Raw genomic sequence first — 6,305 nt, forward strand, 5'->3', positions numbered from 1 at the left:
ATGTGTAGCAACTAATGATTATTTTCATTATGGATTAATCTTTTGATAATTTTCTCCATTAATCAATTGATTGTTTGGTTTGTAAAACAATATTAAATAGTGCTAAGTGCTGTCACCACTACACAAAGTATCCAAAGTACTTGTACTTTTATATAGTTAAACATTATTAAAATGGTAACATGAAATTTGACCCCTGCTTTTAAGCATTTTGCAGCAGTGAGCTGCTGTACTGTTGGGTCGTTGAATTTATAACAACATTTTTCAAGAAGAAATAATATAATATAATATAATATAATATAATATAATATAATATACTACAATACAATATAATATAATATAATAATATCAGCCAACTACAACAGTGAAACCTGAAATGAAATAATAGCAGGCTATAACTGTCACAGGGGATTTTTTTTCCTGCATTGAGTACTTTTAGTTATACATTTTCCTGATATTCAATGTTGCAATATCGTGTATATGTGTGTGTAAAATATCTAATTAAATTATACAGATTTAGAAACAAACAGGGAAACAAACAAAGAGAACAAAGAAACAAAGTTTTGCCAGAGGAGTGTGTACTTAATGTATCTTATTCACAGCAGACATGGACTTGTTATCATAGAAAAAGCGGTGTCATGCACACTATAGTCTGGTTATGATCACGTTTTTGGAGTATCCTAGTTATGTTTTGTGCGGTACCAGAAACCTGGATTGATCATTGACATATATTTTTCCAAATCTTTCAGAATTTCTCAGTTTGAAGATAAATCAGACCTCTTTCATTGCACTGGCAAGGAAGAAACCAAGTTGCCTTTTGGCTCTTTTTATTTTATTTTTTTACAGGTGTTTTAACTTGTCACAGTAGGGAAAACACACGTGTAACTGATATAAATAATGATGGTTCTGTTGTATTCATGAAGCCGTGCCAGCACAATACCGAGGCCTGGAGATACAACAGACGAGTGTGACCATTATTAAGGTTATTAATAACACCTGTGCTTTCCCTGCTATGACATATTGAAATATGTGTGATGACAAGAGGCCCATTGTCTCTTGTAGTGGATGTGTTCCCAATCAGAGGAACGCATACACACTGTTAGGTCTGCAGGCGATCGTATCCGAGAATTAAGTCATCATTGGTTTGCAAACTTCAAGGTCCTTTATGATTATTAAAGTGAAAACAAAAATACAATTTTCTATTACACCGGTTGACCAGGTGGGGGCACTACTATTCAATCCACAGCCCACCAACAGCTACTTTAGTGCATCACTGCTGTCCAGTTAAACTTACATTGTATAATACACTTTACACCACGCTCAACCCTTCAGCTATCATTGCTTCACAAATTTGCCTCCAGGGCATGGGTGTGACCTTTGCAGTGCGGCCAGATAGTTCATACAATAACTCGCAAAGTTAACATGAGATGCTGATTCTTGTGGGGAAGATTTGGTTCTTATACTCTCTAATACTGATATGCTGTTAGTTATGGATCAGCTGTGTGTTTTTGTGTGCTGTGAGGCTTTTCAAGAAGAAGAGCTTTAGGAGCCGGATAAAGGAGAGGTTACTGAGTTGCAACCATGGAGGAATTCAGTTCAGTTTAAATTTATTTATTTTTTGACAGAGTCACTATGAAGCTAACGGGGACCATATTGCAAAAGCCTACTTGGCTTTAGGAGAAAGACTACTTACCACCAGTGGAATTCAGAAACTATGGAGGGCTTTGTTTTAAGTTCAAAGGCATGATGAATCACGAGTGAGGGTTTTCTCCGTGAAACATTTTTGAATAACAAAAGGCAAAATGTGAATATGTCTGGGAATTCAAAGTATGATTGTGTCCACTTAAACGTTGCTCTTTCAGTTTAGATAATTATCAAGGTGGTTCATTAACAGTCGGAACATTTACTTTTTAACCACAACGCATGGTTTTTGCGAGATTACCCAGCATCCAACAATCTGTTATGTTGGACTGACTTCATGTTTTATTTGATTGTATATTTAATTAAAAGGGCCAGTAGCCATGAACATCAATATAAATATATTGTGCCCTTTGGAAAACCGTACAGTACCCTTCCTATAACGTCAGTGTAAATCTGAATGGTTTGATCTGTATTTTTAATGAACTTAGTTGGACATAGAATACGTTCACAAAGGGCACATTTTATTAGTGGAAGAAGTGAGCTCAGCTTTTCACAAAGAACTCCAGTTTGCGTGTATGTATATTGTGGGATCTGTTGAGTGAACGGTTACATATTATAGAACTATTATAGTTCTAATTTGCAGAATTCAGCAGTGACATGGTAGATCCGGTATTTTCAGGTCAGTATTTAGAAAAAGAGCAGTGTGTAGGATCTGGTGCCATCTAGTGCTGAGATTATAGATTGCAACCAACTAAAACTTCTCCTGTGTGCCAGGCATGTATGAAAAACTATGGAAAAACAAAACACAAATGGCCTTAACTAGAGCCCATGTTTGGTTTGTCCTGTTCTGGACTAGAGTAGAAACATGGCGGCCGATCCATATGTAGGTACAAATGACTAATTTTAAGGTAACAAAAACACAACACTAACGAAAACATACTTAATGATATTATCACTTACCATTAACACCTTAATATTCCATCAATACCCCAGAGAAAGCTAGTAAGTGTCAAGAATAAATGTTCATCTTTTAAATGTAAAATAAATTTCAGGTCTTGGGTCCCACTGACCTTTGACCTTGAGTGAAGATGAACGCCTGTTGGAATAACAAACATAGTTATGACGGCAGATAAGAAATCAAATGTCTTATTGTCTTTAAATTAAAGCAATAGACTTGATTTCACTGCTATGTATCCAGTATTATTCCTTATTGTTATTATGTGTTTCTTGGCTGTGCGACTCCTGCCTTTAACGCAGCACTTTGTAAAGCCTGCCATCGAACAGCTGCTCTATATATCTTCTTGATGCTCGCTCTTCATTCCTATGGTACAAGACCATGATGGTGCTGGTTTGGTGTTTCCCCTAAATCCCTTACAATACACTCAGATTTCACTTTTGGATACAATGAGTTTCTCTAAACCAGGCCTCCGAGAATAACAGCTGTAAAAACAGCTGATATGAATCCTTCACTAATGCACCAGAAAACCATGGATGCCATTCATCGGGGATTTCGAAATATTAAAAAATGGTCTTTGCTTAACTCTTTTGAACCCACATAGCTAAATCCCTTACTCCAGCCTCTCGTACACAGTATGTCCTGGGTGGATCTTCTGCAAATTGAATATCTCCAAGCTAAATTATCTAACTGGCTGTCTTTGCGGCGTCCCTCTCCCTTCTCTTATTATCTTTGGCTTTATTACAGACATGCTTGCTGTGAAAAGATCTCCAAGAAATCCGGTGGGGCTTGTGAGAAAATACTTACATTTTTTGAATAGCCTTCACTCCTTATCTTGCCTGGGCACAGCAGTGAGTGAATGCAGCAGCATTACTGCGCACAGTGGCACTAAAACATTTATAATGACTGATGTGAGCAGATTAACAACCATGTAAATGTCTGTGTTTTTATTTAAACAATATAATGAAGATAAGAAAATGACTGTTGCCAAGAATGACCAGTGTGCCCAAATCTAAAACGTTCTCTTTAGTGATACTTTGATTGTTGACAGACCGCTGGGACTCAGCCTTAAAACAAACTTGTGTATCTTGGTACTTGTTTTTCCTTCAAATCCGTCATCTTCAATCCAATCATGTATATTTCAATATTCCATTCTAACCATTGCAACATTTAAAATGCAAAAAAAATGTATATAATAGAATTATTAGAATTAAAGAATCAAAAGTCAAAGTGCTTATGGCAGAAAATCGGCACCAGTGAGTTTTACAGAATGAAGTGTCATATTATTGGACCTAGTTATTGATCTAGTTTTAATGATTTTATATGCATTTTATGTATAGCATCACATGTTTTGTGTTTTTATGTTTATTTTAATCTGTAAAGTAGGAAGTAATAATATCTGTCAAATAAATGCAGAGCCGGGCGAGGTAAAATATTTTCTTTAAGTAGGATTTTTGTGGAGAAGAAGAGTAAAAAGTACAACACTTGAGTAAATGTACTGCCTTATATTTCACCACTATAGTTTGTATGAAAAGTTGCACCACGATTTAAAACATATACACAACAGTAAAATGATATGACTTCAATGAATTTCTAATAGATGTTTTTGATTAACAGTGTGATTGTTGAGTGATTTCTGCTCATTTAAATGTCATTTACAAAGGTGTTGTAATAAAGTTTTTTAAATGCAAACTACCTTGCACTTCTAATTTCAGGTCACCTGATATTTTGTGACTCTCTTCTGCGTCTCACCACTGTCTGTGCATGGATGTATGTCAGGATTTTATAACCCTTGTTACATACATTTCCCCCAGTTACAGTATACTGTGGTGCTACAGCTATAACAGTTCTTATGCTTACATGAAACATGTTTTTACAGGCATGTAACTTACTGAAAGACTGATGATAATATTTACACAACATAATAAGAAAGGATAAGAGCCTTTATTTATAGAGTCAGAGTCACTGACACAAATTAAAACTTAGTTTAAGCACACAAGGGCAAGTCTTATATGAATTATTAGACAGCTGTCTGTCCGTCCATCCATCTTTATACATGATATGTGTTAAATAATCCCTCAATCAGCCTATGAGAATGGACAGCATGGGAATTAAAGGAATCCTTTGTACTTACTGTGGTATTTCATGACGTCAGACTGACTGTCTACGCCTCTCTATACAGTAATACTTAGAGATGAGGTCAGAGGTGTGAATGAAAAATGAAGTTGCCATTGCTCAAGGCCAAAAATGAGACTTTTGTGAGGGCGGGAACAGCCTTCATGAGATGTCTGGAAGCAATTTAGCCTTTACATCTTAAGACGCACAGAAAGGTATACAGATTACAATGGTGTTTTTCCTCATACATCAGGCACCAAGGTTGCTCCACAATCCTTTGAATAAAATGGCAGCAAAAAAAGAGAACGTGCTGTCTGGTCAACAGTAGACATGTGTGAAGAAATATGCTTTTGATGGATGAATGGTAGGCCTAAATATTTTTTCTCATTTGTCCTGATCAAACATGTGCTGGTATTTCAGACCACATGTTTTCTCATGATTATATAATCCGGTCCATTGCAATTGGAACTAAACAAGTATCTGCTCAGGCATATTTTAATGTTTTTCCCAGAACAAAAACATGCAATGGCTTTGTATTCTTTCTAAAACGATTAAAATGAAGTCAGCTGCAACACAATTAAATACAGTTTGTAAATTACTCCTCACAGCATCTTGGATGTATTCCTCACAGACAAATTTGCCATTGATCTGCAGGTTCATATATTTGGGAAAAGTATAGATTTGCATGGAAAGCTCATCATGTGATATTGAGACTGTTTCAGTTATTTAATTCCAGATTTAATGTGATGGACAATGTCATATTTATTGTGAGTTTTATTTGGCTCTGTTGTCAGGGATTATTCGCCAAAGCTACTTCAGATATATAACCACATATAATCAGTCATATTATCTGCAGCATAACATAAAAAACTAAACAAACAGTTATTTTAAATAATTTTTCTTTCAAAATGTTGAACAACAAAAAGTTTGTCCACAACCTCTGCTGCTTTGAAGACACGCCCACGTTCCTCAAAGGTGGGGTCACCTATATTATAGGCTAATAAAACCGGAAATGACACGTCTTCTTAAAACAATATTAACTTGTCATAATGTATGAAAATATAAAACAGAATAAAAAATGTTGAAAATAGATGGTTTCACCTAATCATAGAACTTTAAGAATAAAATAAGAATGCTTTCAATGGCACTTTTATCAGAACGGAGAGACATCACTTCCGGCTGCCATTTTTCGAGCGAACGTCTAAACTTGGAGCTAAACTTTTTTTCGTTGTTGACGTTTTATGTTGGACCGAAGAGCCCGGGTGGTTTTGAAACGTTTTTGAAAGCAGCGGTGAGTTTGTCGTGTGACCTTCTTTCAAGTCTACGTCATCCTGTCGGCGTTCATTTCACAGTAATGACCCGCGACTCGCTGTGACGTACACTGTCCCTCAAGCTACTTAGTGCTAATGCTAACCGTTAGCAAACGTCAGGCAATTAAAAATGAGCTGTGCTAGGTGCATTTACACTTCGTAAACAGTAATTAAATGCTAATATCAGGTATTTACAGTTAAGTGTGGACTGTAACGTATCAATCAATCAATACAATACAATATAATGGGTAGAATTTAGTGTTGATCTAATTTAGAAAAGGCTGTCT

This window comes from Eutrigla gurnardus, assembly GCF_963514095.1.
Source record: "Eutrigla gurnardus genome assembly, chromosome: 10".
Lineage (NCBI taxonomy): Eukaryota > Metazoa > Chordata > Actinopteri > Perciformes > Triglidae > Eutrigla > Eutrigla gurnardus.